Source organism: Zonotrichia leucophrys, chromosome 7 (assembly GCF_028769735.1).
Source record: "Zonotrichia leucophrys gambelii isolate GWCS_2022_RI chromosome 7, RI_Zleu_2.0, whole genome shotgun sequence".
Lineage (NCBI taxonomy): Eukaryota > Metazoa > Chordata > Aves > Passeriformes > Passerellidae > Zonotrichia > Zonotrichia leucophrys.
Window position 1 is genome coordinate 33,676,469 of NC_088177.1, and position 19,641 is coordinate 33,696,109.

The window sequence follows — 19,641 nt, forward strand, 5'->3', positions numbered from 1 at the left end:
GACTTCGGCCCAGCCCATTTACAAGGCAGACTTTCCACGCAGGCACTCCTCAAGAGGACAGTGTAAACCTGGTCAGGTTTCTTTTAATTGTTGCTGCAAACTTCTCTGAACCTTGACAGTAAAAGACATCTTTGTAAAAGCAAGCCTGAGCAACTGAAGGAAGTGTCTGGGGGGAAAGGGTACCTCGGAATAAACTGCAGGAAATTTTGGGGTCACCACAGCAGTCCAGGCCAGTTTTAACTTCACAGCAGGGCTGGATTATGATCTGGAGCATTTGGAGTATTCCCAATCTTGTTGGTCTGAGTTGATAACCTGCACCTGGAGGTGGTGGGATAACCCAGGAGATGGGTGGGAGCTATGAAGCACCAGCAGGAGCAGCAGAAATGCAGCTCCTAGAAGTCCTGGCTTGCAAGAGCCAGCCTGTGCAGGATGGCAAGCTATAAGGTACAGTAAGCATACTTTTTTGTCAGTGTAAGAAAGGAAAAGGCTGCCCTTCCTCCTTATCTGTTGAGGGCAATGAAAAATCTTGAGCCAGCTTGTGCAGGGAAAGGATTAATTTGCTGTGGATGTTTGATTAATAAAGCAGTACTCTATCTCATTACATTTCCCCATAGTAACTGCAAAAGAGTTTCAGATGTGCGTGGCCTTTGCTGCTCTCCCCCTACTGTGAAACAGATGTCTCGCTGCCCCCAGAAAGGACAGATCAGCACCCAAACCCTCCTTCTGGCAGGACATGAGGAGAAGCCAAAACCGAGGGAGGGAAGTGAGCCCAAGTGCAAGGAACATGCCTTTCTTTTTCTTCTACAATATGAGAAAACATAAACGAGTGTGCATGAAAACCAGGCAATGGAATCAGATTATATTGACTTAAAATACAGTGTTAGTTTTCTTCAGCAGCATTTAAAGGTTGGAAAGTTTTCAGCTAATTTTGCTGACAGTTGCACAGTTTCTTTACTGCCTTTTGTCCTTTTCCAGGGCATCTATCCTTCATTACTCCATACTAGTGCCCTGCCTTTATCTCTTGCAAGTCCTGCTCCTCAGTCCAGCACTGTGGGCCTCCAAGAATAAATGTTTATAATGTTCATTAGCTTTCAGTGAAATCTCTTCCAGCTTTCAAAGAAAGCTCTTTAGTTTGGTCTGCACAGATGTAAACTTTCAATAGGAGAAATTCCCTGTGTTCAGCTAATGGCTTCAGGACACCAAGTGCTGCTGATACAAACTGTAGTTCAGTGTCCTTGTAGCTTCATGTAAAAACTATGTGCTACCTCTGATTTTGAGTTTAAGCATCCATAAGAGAGGATTTAGGCCTTCTGTACATGCAGCATATACTAACAGTACCTTATTTTTGTTTATGTATAAATAAGATGTCTCTCCACAAGATCTGTTGGAAGCCAAGTATGGGGTTTAAAAAGGGAATAAATAAGCAATGGAACAGTAATTCTGTCATAAGGTGCATTGTGTCAACAGAAGTTTATTTTATTTACCTCTTAGAGTAGGAAGTGCTCTGACTTGTTAGTTTGCTTTTGCTTTCTGATGTGTTGGGTTCTAACATGGTTCTCAGTGACTTTTGTATTCTGTTTTCCCAAGAAAAGCCTTATATCACAGTTTCAGTTATTTTCCTTGGCAAAATTTAGTATTTTATTTATTGTTAGCTGCCATAAGTTATAGATGAACTAGCTCACGCTTAGAGCTACATATTTCACTCACTTAGTTTGCACATTAATTTAGAAAACTGAGGAGATGGTAGCAGCCATAGGTGATGGAAGTTTTTCCTCTGATGCATTCTCATTTCACAACAAATCTAGCTGTGACTGAAGGGCTAAGGGTGTTGTAAGGATGTTGTTTCTTTCCATCAACACCCATACAAGTATTTTCTTCCCATATGTCTCAAAGTGCTTTAAAGAAATGCTTGAATATTATATACCAGATGCTTGTGTTAAGAAGCTGAGTCACAGATGGACAGTCAGGAGTATCAGGACACCTGATAATAGTGTCAGAGAATGGGGGCCCTTTGCTCCCTCTCCTGGGAATTAGACCACTGCTTCACGGTCCCTTCCTGCCCCACTGCAGAAGTGACTTAAGGTCTGCCAGAATTTCAGGATCCTATATTCTAATGCAGAACAAATGTTCCAGGATTTATTGTGATGTCCACAAAATCAGCTGTCTTTGCAGTATGTCCACTCTGGATGAATCATTTCTTGTCACTTTTCTCTGACAAGATGGCAGAGTGAGTGGCCGTAACTCTGAGCTGTGTCCTCCACGTCTCCCCTGAGGGCCAGGAGGAAGGGGCAGTGCTGGGACTGGGTTCCCTTGGTGTGGTGCAGCTCCAGCATTCTGAGCAGGCATCAGATGAGCAAGTGATAGGGCAGGTTCAGCTGGGTCCTGGCAGCTCACTGGTGAGGCTGAGCAGCCCAGGTCTGGCCAGCCCTGGCCCAGAGGTGCCTTAACGTGCTCCACACACAGCACAGCCATGTCTGTAAATGACTTCCAGAGCTGCAGGCTGGGGACTTACACTAGACTAAAACTCCCTTAGGAATGTAGAAATAGAGGTGGAATAATTAGCAACCAACCAGTGCTGGACCCCTGAATTGGTCTACCTCCGTTATGGTTTACACCCATAAATTCTGATAGCTGTTGTAGGGCCATGTGTGTATGAGAGCAGGGAGAGGAGGAGAGAACTTCTGGTAGTTATCAAACTGCATCTTAAACTCTGGTTTGTGTTGAGCCCAGAAGGGTTTAATTATATATATGTAACATGCAGTGAAAAGCAACATGGGTCTTGGGTAGACCATATGTCTTAAGTGCTGCTTGGGATCACTGAGAGCTGCAGAACCAAGCTTTAGATTTTGGAGATGTGGTTCAGACACAGAATTGTGCTGGTGTCCCTAAACTTTCCTGGTTTTGAATAACATTTTTGTAGCTGAGGTTTTGCAAGTATGAAGCCTGAAGCCAGCTTAAGGAAAGTTTATGATGTGAAAATTAAGTTTTCTCTAGTAAGCTGCAGTTTGTCAAAACAACTGCACACATTCCTGTTGGGCTGGAGTTTGGCAGGATGCAAAGATTGCATCTCTCTCTTCGAATATCCAAAGAAAATGGAAACCTGGCATGTTAATCTTGCATGGATTTCTGCACATCCCTTTCAACAGCTGGGATAAGCTCCTCTGCTTTATCACACATTTTCCCTTGTGTTATGAATCACCACCTTCTCTTCAGGCACTTCACATACAGGATTCTTCAGTGTTTGGAAGTTAGTGTGTTTGACCAAGGGGAACAAAAAAAGGTTGTAAAGGGACTTGCCCAAGGATAAGACGGATCTCAAATTTGGTTGTCTGACAAGAAATGAATTGTCATATAATTGGAGCTGGTGCTAACTGACATTTCTACTTTTGGGGAAAATATTTTGTGAAAATTCACTCCATTTTCCAACAGACCTCTTAAGAGGGTCTCACAGAGAGGAAATTCCATACATTTTTTGCTCTGGAAGCACAAAAAAAAAAAAAACAACCAAAAAACCAAAACTGGTTTTAGTTGATTACTCTGAAATGAAAGAGAACAGCTGTCTGCTCCAACTCCCCACTCCCAGGGAAGGAGGCCTTAAAGCCCCCCTTAAGCTTCATGTAGAGCTTGGATTCATGGAACTCTCACAAGCTTTGTGCTCCTGCCAGCAGCTTGGGACAGGCATCCCAGCTCCCAGGTGCAGAAGGCAGTCCATGAGGTGGGTTTTCCTGGGAACAGAAGCTGGAGAGTTTGGGTGTGTTCCTGGACATCTGCTGAGGAAAAAGCAGCGTTCTGAGCCAGCCCACGAGCAGTTACCTCTGAGTGATGCACAGCCATAGACATTTCCAGTGTGGACAACCTGATGATTTCCATTGGAAATCTCTGGTGACAGGAGCTCCTGACCTCTTTTACACAGGTTTTGGTATATATGCAATGTGCAGCATATTGCTGATAAAGCTGTACTGTGCCATTAAGATTTGGAGTATTGCTGGAGCAGAGCTCAGTTGGGGAATCTGCTTTTGCAGGTCACTGTTTGGATAGGAGCTTAATGGTGGTATCCAAGCAGTTGTAAGCAGGAGATCAATAAACCAGAAATGTCTGAGTTATTCCCTTTCTGCTTTGTGACCTCGCTATTTTAGAGCTTTCCCTTTTATGAAACTCGCCCCGTGTGAATTCGCTCACAGCTGTAAGAGCGATTTAGTTCCACTCATTAGTGATGAAGCAAAGGTCCATAATAAAAAAGAAAGGATAATACATCACCTAATGTATTTTTTCCCCGGCTTGATGCATATGGAGCACTTTAAAGTATTAGTTGTTTTCAGATATAGTAGAAGTATTGTGCGTTTTGGAAAACTTAACTGCGTAAGTAATAGGAGACCTCAGCCATACGCTTCACTATTAAATCTTTTCTGAGAAGTATGGAGAAACGTGTTTGCTCTGCATGTGTTTGTGTGAGTTATGGGCTGTGCAGATCAGCAAAATGCAAATTAGCAGTCCTCTACTGTCCTGTCATATCTCGACTCGCAATAGCAGAGTTCAGAAGTTCATTGCTTGGGGGAGGCAAAAAAAGGAAAAAAAAAAAAAAAGAAAGTTTGCTCTGACTTACTTGTGCTTTTATGAAGACTGTCTGGAGCTAAATAACCCCTGGTGAACTTGTATCCTCCACCCCAGCTGCAGCCTTTCAGCTCCAACAAAGACCACTCACTAAATCCAGGAAATGGAGCGGCGCGTGGGTGAGTGGCTGACTCCGCATTCACACCCTGCCCGTGTTCCGGGGGAGCTCTGCCCAGCCCTGCGAGCAAAACCCTCTGCATGTGCGCCTGGAAAAAATAATTCCTCACCATCCACAGAAAGCTGCACTTTCCATTGAGTTTTTCCAGCAGTGCAGCTTTGTAGAAACCACAATAAAAACATGGGGCTGCAGGAGTTTTATTCTTTACATTCCTCACTGCACAAAAAGCAGCACCAAATGTTTTTCTGGAAGCAGGATTTCCAGCCATGGAGCAGTGATTTAGGAGAGTGAGAATATCAGTTTCCAAGAATGTTTCATTTGGAAAACTTTGAGATTTACTTGAGACATCACCAATCTATCTCCTGCGCTTTGATTACTCCGTTTCCACATACATTTATTTAGCCACCGGCTGTTGTTCTTTTACCCTCGAAAAATCTGTTTTGATGCCCCTAAACATCATCCTCTTTGTTATGCTAAGGCGGGAGATAGAGCGGCATGCAGAGAGAGAGATAAAAGCAGTGTTGTTTTATGGATCCTACGCAGTGTACTTTGCAGGAACTTTAAAAATAATTTGCACAGTGCTCCACAGTGGGATAAATGTTCTCTAAGATCATTTACAAAACACGAACAAAAGAATATTAACAAAGACGAGTAAGCACAGATTTCCTCGTTTCACAGGTGAAGAAACAAAGCTTTGTAAAACTTATTTGTTGATACAGGGCCTGGTCAGGGTTAAAAAGGGTGAAGCTCAGCCTGCAGGGCCGTCATGTCCATATATCATGGGAGTTGCAGTGAGATGGGAGTTTAAAGTGGCTGAGGAAAGAAGTGGCTGTTTGGCAGTTTAGTCATTGGACTTTGCTGCTTGTGTAACATGACATGTTGGAGACGCTTTCAGGTGATGTGGATTTCTGTCATTGGGGTGTAAAAACAACTCAGAACCTCAACTGCCCCTGTCAGATGCTGTAATATTTTTTATTAGGGAACTTTATATTTAAAAAAAAACCCCAACATTTTGTGGTTTTTAAAGACCAGAAGTTTTGTTAGGAACTTCAGCACTGCAGCCTGAAATGAAGCAAGCGGGCTGTTGTGCCAAGAGGGAGCAGATCTCCAAAGGAGCAGCTATGGAAGAATGCCTGACTGGCCCTGGCACTATCCATTTGCACTTTTTATTAAACCCAGTGATTAGTGGTTTAAAAATAGTTACGGTAAAGCTTGTGAAAAGAGGTTAATGCACAGTAGCTGGAGCTTTGCACATCTCCTTCTGACTTGCTGTTGTTCTCCAGCTGCTGCCTGGTGGCCTCTCTTGGGAGGCAGATGATTTTCAGACTCACTGGACTTGGGGCAATGCTCTTGGTCAGTGGCAGATTCACAGGAATGCTGTTAGGATGGGACTTGGAGCCCACATGCCTTGCCTGGAAACCATCACTAGTCCCCCCAGTGCAAATGCCTGCCTCTGAGAGGCTGAAAAATTGTCCACGGTGCCTTGTGGAGCCACATTCATGGACTTTGCTGGCCCTTCCACTTGCACCAGGATGCCCTAGTCTCTGTTACTTGTGAGATAATGTATTTAGAATTTTCTTCTGCATACTATTGGTCAAAGGCAACTTAAAATGATCCAGCTGTTAAAATTGTCTTTCCATCTTTACCCTTCTGGCACTTTTGTGGTCATACATTATACACATTCAGATGCTGAAAATAGATTTTAAAAAAATTCTTCCCAGAATAATGTTTTTTTGGCTGGATCAGTGCCCTAAACTGATTGACATTGTGATTGCATTAATGTGAGCACAGGAGAATGGGAGGGAAGATGGGGCAGGCAGGACAATGGGATCACTGCATCCCAGGCTCAGTTTGGTGTAGACTGTCTCCTTGGTTGCTGGATCAGGCTGTGTCTGTGGTGGCTGGTGAGGCATAAATTTGAGGATAATTTGTGCAGCAGAATACAGCAAAAAAATCCACTGACTGACCTCCCAAGCCAGTGGAGGAAATCCTGTATCTCAGCTACTACACAGCCTAAGTAATTCTGTCTTTCAGATTTTTTCAATTTATTTTTTTAATCAGTTGGTTATACAGTGGTTTCACTCTATGTCATCTGTGCTTAGTCGTGCTTCTGCAGTGTGATCCTGCTTATCAGTAACTGGGATTATTCTGTAGCTGGAGCTGAATCTCTCATTGAGCAGCTCCAGGAGGAGGGCTGGTCCCCAGAGGCTGCTCTGAGGAGTACACCAAGGGTTTTGCAGCCTGCAAATGTCAGGCTGATTGTTTTCCTGTTTCACTGGACATTTCTGTGTCCTCATAACTGTAGGTACAGCTGCCTTTCTTCAATCACCTACCACATCAAGACAAAAATTGCTTTGGCTTTCAGTGCTTCAGGCTGGGTTGCTTTTCTCCCTTCTGTCTGGAACATCCTGGGACACAGAGTGACTGTCCTGGCCTAGCCTGTCTGTGAGCTGTTCTCTGCACTTCTAGCTGTGCTTCAGTTGTGTCTCCCAAGGGGCTTGGCAGTAAACTGGAATCATCTGTCTTGCAAATGTCCTTGTCTTTAATTTGAAAATCTTTAATGTCGGTAGAGTCACACATGGGTGCCAGAGTTTGCAGCTATATAATGTAAGTTCTGTTGACTTGCTGGTTTTAGGCATAAAGTTTTAAAAAATTATCTCTTGAGCCTCAGGATAGCAGTATCCATTGAATCCTGCTTGTAGATTTTCAGGAATTAATTCTGGCCAAAAAAACACCCCCTCTAATTCATATTTTTCCACCAGTGAATCACTAAAAAAGGTCTTTGATTAATTTTCTCATCTTCATCCCCAATGGCTAGCAGACTGTTTATTTTCACTGTCTCTGTACAAGTGCTAATGCATTTTTTTTGTGTTGTGTTTTTCTGCTTTTGTCCTGTAGTTAGGGATCCTGAGCCTGTTTGCTCTGTGTCAGGCATTAGCTTGTTTCCTATCAGTGCCATGCTCTTCCTGGCTGTAGCTTTTGTGGTCTGGCTGCTGCTGCCAGGTTTTGTGCATATCGTGTGCAGGGTGGCACTGAGAGAGCGATGTGACTCCAAACTGCAACTGCAGCCTCCTTCTGATGAGAGACTCTGGGAATGCTGTGACTGGAGCCAGAGCAGAAGCCATGTGGGCTTCTTGGTGTGCCCTCCCAGGCTCTGTCATCCATGTCCATCCTGTGTTATGGGATCCACCTTGTGCCAGGCTTCGAAGGAGCCGAGTCCAAGGGCAGGACCTTGGGTGAGTTCTTTACCAATAAAGGCCTTGAATTTTTTCTGGTTTTGCAGGACCTAGAAAAGCATAACCGTGACTTAGCTTATGGGGTTGTGGAGGAGAGACATAGCCCAAGCCTAGATGGACCACAGGTCTCCTGTTTCCTTTTTCATTCCTATAAATTGTTCCTTTATATTATAACATGAGGAAAGGATGCTACTTCTTTACAGAGGCTAATATTCCCAACTTTGGGAAGCATTTTGTGGGCAAAGCGTGTTCAGTTGTGCAGAGAAAATTATTAATGAAATAAAACAGTTTCATGAGAAGTAACACCTAGTGCTTTGTCTGTGAAGGAATCAGTCTTTTATGAAAGACTTTGTGTTCCCTGATTTATTTATTTATTTTTCCATTCAATGAGCAAGATTGTTTTAAAAAGGGTGGTGGGGAATGTCACTGGGGAAAAGCCCCCTCCTCTACTCACTCATCGATTCTTATAACATTAAAAAAATTAATTTAAATTGCCACTTTCCTCAAAATGAAGTGTAAAGCTTCCATAGTTCTGTTGTTTAATTTCCCAACTGGATATGAAATTAAGGAAATTGTAATTGTTTGACCTCTCGCATCAGGGAGTCTAGGTATTTTTTCATCTGTTTCACCGGAGTACATCTATATGAGAATAATGGCTTCCCTGGAGACTCCATTTCTTGTAAAATACAATCTAATGAATTAAAATACAATCTAATGAATTAAAATATATCTCCTCTTCTTGGTGCCTTTTCACGCTGTGAACCTGCCTTGGGTTTGAGTGCAGGGTGGCTCCTGTTGAATTGTCTGAAGGCTCTCAGCATACTTCTTCCTGCTGAATTGTTCTTCCTGAAGTTTGCCCATTGATTCCATCCTCTGCCTTGGGTCGGTTGTCTTTCTTACACGGTTCACTAGTTTTTCCTCACTAAGCATTGCTAATGTGCCTTCCACAAACTTGCAGCTTTTTAAGCTTTGATCCAGGAACCTTTCCAAAATCAGCAAAAACATCTAAAGAAGCAGGATTTTTTTTCCCCTCCTCCTTTCTTTGTGTCCTTTGTTGCTGAAGAGGACTGCAGATATTTAGTACAATTTAAAGCCAGACAAAAAAACCTCCTCTCATTTGGTGATTTCTCCAAAACACCAGTTGATTATTGTTGGCAGGGATATCACACTGGAAAGGACTAGCTGTTCTGTGTGGTTTTGAGGCCAGAATACTGCTGGGACTGTCCCTGGTGGCTGGGTGGAGCTCTCTGGGTACCTGCCTGAGAGCCACAGCGTCCTCATGCAGCAGATGGACCTCTCTTGGAGGGAGGGAATAAGTTGACACCAAAGAACAAAGCTCTTCTCCCCCAGTAGGTAAAAAAATATATTGAATATCACTGAGAAAGCAGCAAATACTGGTCTTGAGGTCTCTGTGCTCTGTATGTCTGATCAGATGGATGCACGTTTTTTCAGGAGGTCTAATACGCTGTCTTTTAGAAAATAGCTGGGTATGTCAGAGTGTGAAGTAAGGGAAAATTAAATTCAAAATTTTAAAAATGCATTCATTTTGAAGGCTCTTACAGAGAAATTTTTGTCATAAAATCAGCACTGGGAGAGGTGGGATTGGAGGATGAGTTGACCTTCCACCAGAATAAGTGTATTTTGCTCTTGAAGAGAAAAGGTGAGCAAACATCAATTTCACTGATATATTTAGCTCTCAGTGATTGCAAGGATGAGTTTAACTGGATCCATAATCCCTTGCTTAGCTCTTATTTCCCAAACAGGCCACACAAGTGGCCTAATGCACACCCATAGCAGCTGGCAAAACAGCTCCACTTGCGCAATGGAAGAAGTTGGCAGGAGGAGACTGTCAGGAAGGTTTTGCCAGGATTTCATGGCAGAGAGGTGACTTTGTCAATACCGCACAAAAGTTGGTCCTGATCCGATCAGAAGTCAGGATCTCCTCTGAATCATTTCAGGTATTAGGAGCTCTGGTTTATGTAGCATGTGTATCTGAGCTCTTAACAGGTAAAAATCTTTGAATTTATTTCCCTTTCTCCAATCCCATTGCTTTAAACGGAGAGGAAATTTTCAGCGTGCCCCAAAGAAGAAGGTGACAAAAAGGCTGGCAGTGGTTGAGGGCAAGCCCCTCCATGCCAGGCTGGCAGAGGAGGCTCCCAGGAGCGGGGTGATGTTCGGGGTGCTCCGTGTGTGCCAGAGCCCATCGGTGTGAGCTGAGCAGCAGGAGCAGAGCCTGCCCGTGGCCCACAGGCAGCTGTGAGCCAGCAGCAGCAGGAGCTCGCTGCCAGCACGGCTCTGGCACCGCAGAGAATCGAGCCCTTTGTATCTAACCACCCAGACCTAATACACTGACATGGTCGTCATCAGATACAGTTGACACATGTTTAAAGAGTGTATCTCGCTGCTTTGAACAAGTGGGAAAGTGTTCTTGGACTGCTTTGCTCTCCGCATTTCTACAGAGTTTCCCACTGTCCATTTTCCATAGTTACTTACAGCAATTAACTGGAATCCAGGGCTGCAGCGGCTGCATGCATAGTCTCTCAAACCACACCTGTGGCTTTTTTGTGTCACATATAATTCATGACTGAGTGACACTTCCTGCCTTGTCATCTTTAGTCTTGGATGAATGAATGGTGTAGCTAAATCAGCTTAGTGCCGAACTGAAGTGGTGGTTCATGTTCAGCTGTGGCTCTTGCACAAGTCGTGCAGAAACTTATTTGTGTTGGTATGGCTGGCTGTTCACTGGAGGCTCCAGCTCTTTTGATATCGGATCCACTCACAGCTTGCATGTCCTGCCTCAGCTTTATTTTCCCTTCCAGAGGCATAGATACTGCATGAATCACTGTGTCTTTGCAGAGGCTCCAGTGGGCAAAGGTATTTGTTCTGAAACCTCACCAGGCTGTAATTAATCTGTAGACGAAAGGAAATGGTTTTGTGACAGCTAAATGAAGACCAAATAATGTGATGTGATGAAAGGTATGCTCAGCAGTCGGATTCAGGATCTGAAGTTATATGAGTTTAGCTTTATGGTGAGCTGAAAAGGGTATGAAAAAAGAATCGCCTCTAGTCCCACTTAGCAGCAGACAAAAGCAGAGGAAAACCTGCATGTCATTATATATTAATATGGAGAAAAGTGAGAAGAGATTAAAAAAATTACACCATGTTATGCGTTATCCTGTGTATTTGAAAACATTTGGAAAACTTACCCATAAACTATATGGAGTGCTGTACACAGGAAAGCATGTGCTTTCTGCATTAGATCCGTGAGATCAGCATATGTGCCAGTGAACAGGCTGTCTTTTCTTTGGGCTTTAGTTATGCTGAGATAGAAGACATCTGATAACCTTAACAAAAATATTGCAGACTTTTGTAAATTAGGCTGAGGAGTTTGTTTTTCTCTCCCCTCTCCCGCTCTCCTCCTCCCCAGTCCCCATTTTGAAGTGTTTTGTGGAAGGAAAGAAGTTGGTGATCGTCTCATTTGAAAGTTAAATATTTCTCCAGTGAAAAGTTTGGGGTTATCTTTTTGTTTGTTTTTAAAGAAGGAAGAAATATTTTTAAGTCATGTTTCAGCTTGTTCATCATCAGTTGCACCTTTGATGCAGGTTCTACTTCACGTGTAGCTGGGATTGGTTTTAGCAAAAAGGCTCAATGTTAAATCTGGCACCTTCCCTGTAGTTTGCTGACTCTGACCTGTGGGGTAGGCACTCAGACTGGTTGATGCTGAGCATTTCAAGCAGCAGCAGCAGCAGTGAATCCTTAGCTAACTGGATGATCTTCCAAAGCATTGAGATTTTTCATCTCCACTTCTGCAGGATCACAGAATCACAGAAATTTCAGGTGACAGAAAGCTGAGGGGGCTCTTTGTCCTCAGCCTCCAGCCCCAGTGGGGCCTGCCACCAGCACTGGGTTAAATTGGTCATGGCTTGTTTAGTAGAGTCTTGCAAACCTCTTTGCAAAGAGATGCCTCAGCTCTTGAGGGTGACCTGGTCCAGCCCTGCATGGTTTTCCTGGAGAAAACTTTTCTGAACACCCAGCCTGAACTCTCTAGCGAGTGTCACATCATTTGCTGCTACCAGAAAAGGTTTGGCTTTGTTGTAACTGCAGACTTTTACATTAAGTCATGTATACATGCTTATTTTCTGTTTTATCCTAATACTTTGATAAGGAAACTTCAGTTAGACTGTATTTAAAATAAAACCCGATTAGGATTACCAAATTTCAATGAAATCTTAATTTCACTAGGGCTATATCATAACTGTGCCTTAGTAGCATTATAAGACTGTGACAGTATTGTTATTAGGATTATTATTGTTTTAATCACTATCTATATTCAATAGGAACATACCATTTCAGGTTGCTATCCCTAATTCTGATAGCAGAAAATTATTTTTATGACTGGACAGAGTTGCATAATGGTAGGGGAATGGGTTTGATTCTCTTATGACTCCAGCATCATCAACAAAATGATCAACTACTGTAAGCTTACATTATAATTATGATGTCAGAAACAATATAATTTGGTTTTCAGGTTGACTGAGAACGTGCCCAGGGAATTTGGAGGAAATATATTTTTCTCATTTGGAAGCTGAAAAAGTCCTAACAGAAGTAATTCAAGAATATTTATGTAGTTCAGTGATGTTATACTCAGCAAGTATTTTATAAATAGCTGAAGTTTTAAGACCAGAGCATCTCATTTTTGGTTCCCATTTTATTTACTTGTCGTAAATGAACTCAGGACTCTGCACCTTTTGTTTTTTTGTTTCAATGTGATTTGCATCCTACACATTTACAGCAATACTCACTTTTCTCTGAGATGGAAATTACTCATTTAAGTAAGCAGGTAGTAGATAATTTGAATCTTGAGAAATGAATGTTGAAGGAAGAGCTGTTTCAGTGTTTCAGTTAAGACATAGGACAGTATTTTCCAGTCAGTGTAGAGAATTGGCTGCTGGAATTTTAGGGACACTGGAATTCCTTGTACGTGCAGCAATGGGCCAGGTATCTTAACTCCTTCTGGCTCTATAATTTCTCTAAAGCATCTTATCATGGACATCCAAAATCCTCCAGAAGTGAACAAAGGTGATACCTGGGTCACTCTGATAGAGAAGATAATCCAGAGCTATACAGGATGTTGCCTGCTTTTCCAAGTCACGTGAAGGGGACTGTTCTTCCTCAAACCAAATCTTTGTACCTCTGGTGACTTAGAGTGTCAGAAGGGCTTTATCTTCGAGATCTTTCTGGTTCTTCCTTAAGGAAGGCTCCTCTCAGTCCTGCTTTAGAGGTTTTCCAGGATGATCTGGAGGAGGTGGTGAAAGCAAAGGGCACAGTGGTGTGGAGAATGATGCCATCTCTCATACCGCAGTGGGTATGTGAGCTCATCTGCTGTGATGGGAAGCAATGGCCCTTCCTTTTTGCTCCTGTTGGTGCTGGTGTCCAATACCAGTCACCTGCTGTGGAAACAGACAGCACCCACTGGAGCTGGGCATCCTGGCTGTGCAGCAGCAGAGCTCTGTGGGTTTGCTTTCTTACCTTCGTGCTTCTCTCCTCCCCTTCCCCCACAGTTTCTACCATGCTTTCTCTTGTAGGCAGCAATATAGGATCAGACTGCTTTTCATTTCCATCACTTTTCCCTGCTGTGACTGAATCTGTTGCAATTAAATTTTAATTGAGATGCACACTGCTTAAATAGACACAAGACAGCTACAGCTATCGCTAATTAATTTTCTTCCAAAATGACAACATTTAATAATTATATTCCTTGTCACTTACATTATTTATACAAGTTTAACTCTGGGAATTTTTTTAAAGACGCGTCAGCTGTGAAAGTGCTTTATGGTGTTAATCTCCTGTAAGGCAATTGTGATTAACTTCAGAAGTGGAAGTATGTTTATGGTGCATTTATTAAAATGTAGCTCTGCAAGCTTCAGGAAAGATTGAGGTATTTCTGCAATAAGGTAATAGTATTTCTGGTTGCAGTATACAAATCTAGAGAAGCCCTAATGGTAATAATTTGTGCTTCTGTATTATCTCTGATCTGACGATCTCTAAGCACTTTCTGACTCCAAATGAACAAGTTCACACCTTCTGCAGAGATGCTTCCCCAGTTTCTCACTTCATCTGACATAGCACAAAGAGATCATCTGCTGCCCCAGCTTGCAAAAGTCCTTGCCCTCTGCTGCCTTGCTGTAATACTGGGCAAAGCAAATGACCTTTTTGTATTTTAGTCTGAGGAATCCATCACTGGTTGCTGTCAGACAGGGTGTTGGATGAGTGGGACCATTTGTCTGTTGCCGTGTGACAGTCCTTAGGCAGTGCTGTGACAATTTGGGGGTTTGTCTGTGCTTGAATACATCACTGCTGCATCATGGCATGACTTTGGTGTTTGCAGAGAGGTGCATCATCATCAACGTCCAGACTTCAAACAGTCACAAAACAGGCAGAAATTTCTCAGGACAGCTGTGAGGAGAATTTTTCCAGGCTCTCCTGTGGGGACGTGTGGCCGTGGTGTTCCCTCTGCAGAACAAAGGAGCTGGCTACTGAAGGTGAGATGCATCAGCCCTGGGGTTTTACTGACAGATCAGGAAACTTTGGGAATGACTGAAGAATCAGAAAGGCTTTTTTTTTCCTCAGTGAGAGTCCTATCTAGGGTGAAAGTTTAAGCCAGAAGCTGCAGCAGAGGGATTTTCTAGGTCAGAGAAATAAATATGGGAGGGCAGGACAGGTAAGACTTGGATCTCTTGGAGGACCCAAGACCAGTAAAAGTCAAAACTAGATGTGAAAAGTGACTGCAAGTACCTGGGTGTGCATATTTTCTCTACTAGCATCAAGTAACTCTTTAGAAATCTTCACACCTTTGTGGTCACCAGCAAAGTAAAGCTGCCCTGGAAACAGAGCTCTGGGAAAGTGTGTGTTTTCATTTATTAAGGATGCTGGGGATTAGTACTGATGTTGCAGAGCAGAATGACTTGGATAATGCAACCCCATTCCAGGAGGGCTCAACAGAGAGTTTTTCCAAGCATGACATGAAAAGCAATTGTACTGTGTGCTGCTGTGACCAGAGGAGGTTAAGATGGTGTGGATCTAGAGCGCTGAGCAACTGGACATTTGTGATGACTCAGCCAAAGGAAATTAATTTAAATATGTTAAATGTGCATATAACAAAACTATTTTGTTGGACATTTGAGACTATCACAATTGTTACATAAATTTCAGCAGTTCTTGAAGTTATTTTTATTCATTTTATAGGGAATATATAGCATAATATATATATATAACATATATATATATATCCAAACCCATTTACCTCTGTATTAAGATGGATTTGAATGAAAAGCTCTCTGGTCATCTCTCTATCCTCATGAACTGTCAAAGCAGCAAAATTGCATTACAAAAGCTTTTCATTGTCACTTCACTTTATTTTCCCCTCAAGTTTTACAATAGCAAAAGAGACTGGGCAATATTTTGTGCTGCTTTGGTATCTGTTTGGTTTCTTGTGCAGTGTTGTACTGTGGCAGGGGCAGGTAAGCCAGGAAGCTGCATAGAGGATTTTTTAGAAGCCATGGAACCTTTTTGCACCTTTATTTTATCATATTTCTCACTAGGCTGTAGTTTACTACACTCTTCCTAAGAAGGTGGTGCAGTTAATTATTTTTGTGCTTATTGGTAATACAGTCACAATTCTTGGCAGAGACACAGGTCTGTGTAGCACAGTGGGGTGGGACAGCAGCATGTTCCTTCCAAGTGGGCCTGTTCTGGGAGCTGAGGTTTGCTCCCTTGCACCTTAAGAGACAGGAATCATTTATTTCTCTAACAAATAGATCTCTTCCTATGTGTGTTTTCCCTGAAGTTGTTTGCACACTCAGCCATTTGCTTTGAGGCCTTGCCTGTTGTGTAATTTGCGCGTAGTGCTGGAGTTGCGGATGGTTCGTTCCTGTGATTGCCGATTCTCATGCTCTGAGAAAGGCCTTCAGCTGCCAGTGCCCTTGGCTGGCTGTGGGGGCTGGAACCCAAAAGGCTTTGGGAAAAGCTGTAGGTTTTCTGCATGACACACAGTGTGAGTGTCCAGGTCCCAGCCAAAGGGGCAGGCAGCAGCCACGTGGCCTTGGGGCTGTGATGTATCATTGCACTGATCTGCAAAAGGGAAGGTCTCAACATTAAGCAATGTTTGCAGCCACAAGTCCTGTGTTCTAAAAATCTCAGCAGGCTGCAGCAATGGAAACCAGTCCAGCACATGCTTCAGGTCTTTCTCTGAAGGCATCTGCCTGAATATGTTCTCCAAATAAAGAACAATCTTTGGTTACAAGAGTGCTAAGGGAAGGCATCTACTGTTTTCTCAGTATTCCACTATTGATTGGGGGATGTACATCAATTTTTGTTTTCAAAAAATACATTTTCTCTGTTTTCTTTATTTTTTTAAAATTAACACTTTTAAGCATTTATTAGCAATAAACCCGTGAAGTGCTGAGTTTGCAGTGATGATACTGTCTCCAAGACAGAAAATATGTTGAGATGTCTCACTTAAAATACATGAAAGGCTGGGAAGTGCCCAAGAGTCCAAATGGTACCAAATGTTGAGTAGCTATGGATATGGTTTAAAACCAAGAAATTGTGTGGTCATCTATGGCTGGTGACAAGTCCCCCATCCCTGTGCCTTCAGTTCTATGAGAGTTTGGACTCAAAAGGATGAATGTAGAGATGGGGGAAAATAGATGTTTAATTTCTTCAGTAGAGAAAAAGATAACTGGGTTTTCAGTCAAGTGCTAGGTTGTGACAGCAATTAAAATGCATACTTGAAGAGGTTTTTCAGTATTTGTAGTGTATAATTTTGAATGTCACTCTGTGTTGTGCAGAGAGCAAGGGGATATAAGAAGTAAAATCTTCCTTTTGGTGAGGGACAAGTGAGTTATGATAAATGAGCTATGCAAGTGATTATTCCCTTACAGGAGGAAGCATAGCATTAAATGTGGAATTCTAGTACTTCTAAAAACAGAGCAGGAAAATCAGAACTGGTTCCTGATTTTCTGAGGGAATCTGAGTCTCTTACCTTGGAGACCTGTAATGAAACAGAAGGCAGCTCAAGTTAGTAGTTTCAGTGGTGAAAACTTATTATGAATGAGACTGGGATTGGGCAGATATCTCTGACCTGTATGACCAAACCCACTCAAAGAACACATATTTAGGCCCTGATGGAAGCAAGTGCATATGCATTTGCTCAAGTCTTCCTGAAGCCAGTGAGATTGAAAGCATAGTGTGGTAGGCTTTGATAGGCTTTGAAAGAGGAGACAATGGCTGAGGCAAAACAAAAGAGCATGCCATCAAAGGATGTAAAGCAAAGTGACAGGAAAAAAGTGACAAGCTAGGAAAATGTTCTTTGTTCCCACATTCTGAATGGCTGTGAAATCAGCTTTGTACTCATTAGAGCCAATGTAAAGGAACTTGCTGTAAATGAAAATGAATGGGTTAGAGGCTGATGTTTTGAGTTCAGATGTGTAGGTGAGTGGCAGGAAGCTCAAGGAAATGCCAAACTCTGAGACACTGTGCAGAAGGGAGAAGCAGGAGTCAGAGGTGGCCTAGAGGCAGAATCTTACAGTGAGGTTGGAGGAATCTTGAGGACCACCCCAGGTTTCAAACTTGGATAACAAACAAGATGCTATCCACTTCTACAGCATTTGGCATCCTTTGCTAGCTTCTAACCATGGCCAGACTTCTATGAGAGATATTTGAGAGATAGGGTGAAGTTTCTGTGTGGTTAGAGGGAATTAGGTCCAAACTAGGTTGATCTGACAGTAAAATGTAGGTAAGATTTAGTGGAGAGAAAGCCCAGAGGCAACTGGGCTTTGAATACAACTTAGCTGTAGTGAACAAGGAGGACGATGGAAAGAGTTATAGACACAACTGAGATTTTGGGTTTAGAAGGAGGCAGAGCAGATAAAAGAGGAAAAAAGAAGAGAGAAAGAGCAAGGAGAGCAAAAAAAGATGATTGTGCAGGAGTGAGGTGATTGTAGGAAAGAGCAGATGAAACTTCAGGAGCAGGGAGGAAGTTGTAGACAGGAGGTAAATGAATTAGCTTGTTTTTACTGTTTTCTCAAGGAAGAACTCAACAAGCTTGCATGCAGAAAAAGATATGGATATAGAATATAATTATGTGCTTTAATATGCAACAGAAATAATGTACAATAACTGCAAGGTATATTGTAACTGTTTTAGTAGATAGTTGTATATTAGTTACAACTAAATAATAACTGTAACTGCAACCAGATGTATGTGTATGTGTGTGTACACACATGCTCCTGTACAAGAGTTCTGTCCAAAGGAATTTATATGAATTCTTTGCATTTTGTCTTAAATTAGAAACTATCAAGGAATGAAAGCAAATAGTGAGGCAGGATTTACAGAATCTCCTCAGGCTAGCCTTAATGACTTGAGTCTTATGTAATGAAATAGTGTAAAGAGTCTTCTTGTGTCTAGTGGCCACATCAGTAGCTGTGCCCTGAAGTTTGGTACAGCCTCTGAAAATCTGTGGGGGCTCAACAGGTGCAAATGCAGTTTCCAGTGCTCAGGCCCTGGTCTGGCCACTACCACACACAGTTCTTCTGCTTCACCTGTTCAATTCCCCTGAGCCATAGCAACCTGCTGACATTTGCTCCAAGTTCACTGCTGGCCTTTGTTTTGTTCCAGTAAGTTTTGGGGGCATGAGGTATTCTGGCTTGTCAGCCCAGCTTGTTTTGTATGTGAAGCAGACACTGCAGGGCTGCAGAGGACCAGACCTCCTCATATTCCCACTCTTCTCTGGGCTGTGGAGACACCACTGCTGGGGTTGAGATGGGAGGTTTTCCCCTTAGCTTCTTAAACAAGAGAATGAAATAAATTACAGTGTTGTTTCTTTCCTTTTTTTGATGCTGGTAGCCGCTTACCAAATCAAGAAACTAAATGAGTTCTTATAGACTACAATGTGAAGCTTGCATGATACTCTGTTGGTGAATGGTTTTATAATTTGTCTTAGTCATCAAAATACTCGTACACAGTAGACATAACTGCACAGTGAAAGAATGTATATTCTGCAACATTGCCATTGGCAGGACATAAACACCTGTCCTGAGTCCTTAGCGCAAAAGAAAAAAATAGGGAAGCTGGAAGGTAAACATTAGTTTTGTTGTCAGCAGAGACAGACATGCTAAAATTTAAGCATAATACATGCATATGTTTTGATATGTGAAGGTATGGCAGACCAACCATTAATAATACCCTGATACATAGGTGCACAGAGGATCAAGGTGCTGATCTAATCTAACCTTTCTACAATACCATCAGAGGACTTTCCTGTACTTAAACCCAAATTGTAATTAAAACCCATGTCTTGTGATAAGTCTTATACTACAGCAGACCTCCTGAAAAATACCTGAACAAAATGTCAGCCATGCTAGAAAGTCTGGCACCAGACTGACTCTAGTGCTCTTTTCTGTTGAAACTGGGAGCTTTGTTTCTAATCTGAATTTCTCTAATTTAATATCTGTCTCTTTGCCTTTTTGGTTGTGTATGTGTTAATATTACTGATCAGGTCATTCTGCAGGTGCATCTCTGTTGACCTCTCTTTCATTTTTCTCGTGTGTGGCACAGGACCCTTGGTGGTTTTCATCTCTCTGCTTGGACTGTGGGCACCAGAACTGCACATACTGT

General features: G+C 42.5%; 1 protein-coding gene across 4 annotated transcripts in view; it reads left to right on the forward strand.

The window, feature by feature from the left end:
• GLI2 (GLI family zinc finger 2) overlaps positions 1–19,641 on the forward strand; it is a 187,234-nt gene that overhangs the window by 18,878 nt on the left and 148,715 nt on the right. Inside the window, exon 1 of one of the 4 annotated variants that reach the window (XM_064718372.1) lies at positions 14,377–14,507. The exons of the other annotated variants lie outside the window; for them this stretch is intronic. The gene's annotated coding sequence lies outside the window, so the exon portion shown is untranslated. Of the gene's footprint in view, positions 1–14,376; positions 14,508–19,641 lie in introns of those variants that run through there. 4 annotated transcript variants of the gene reach the window in all.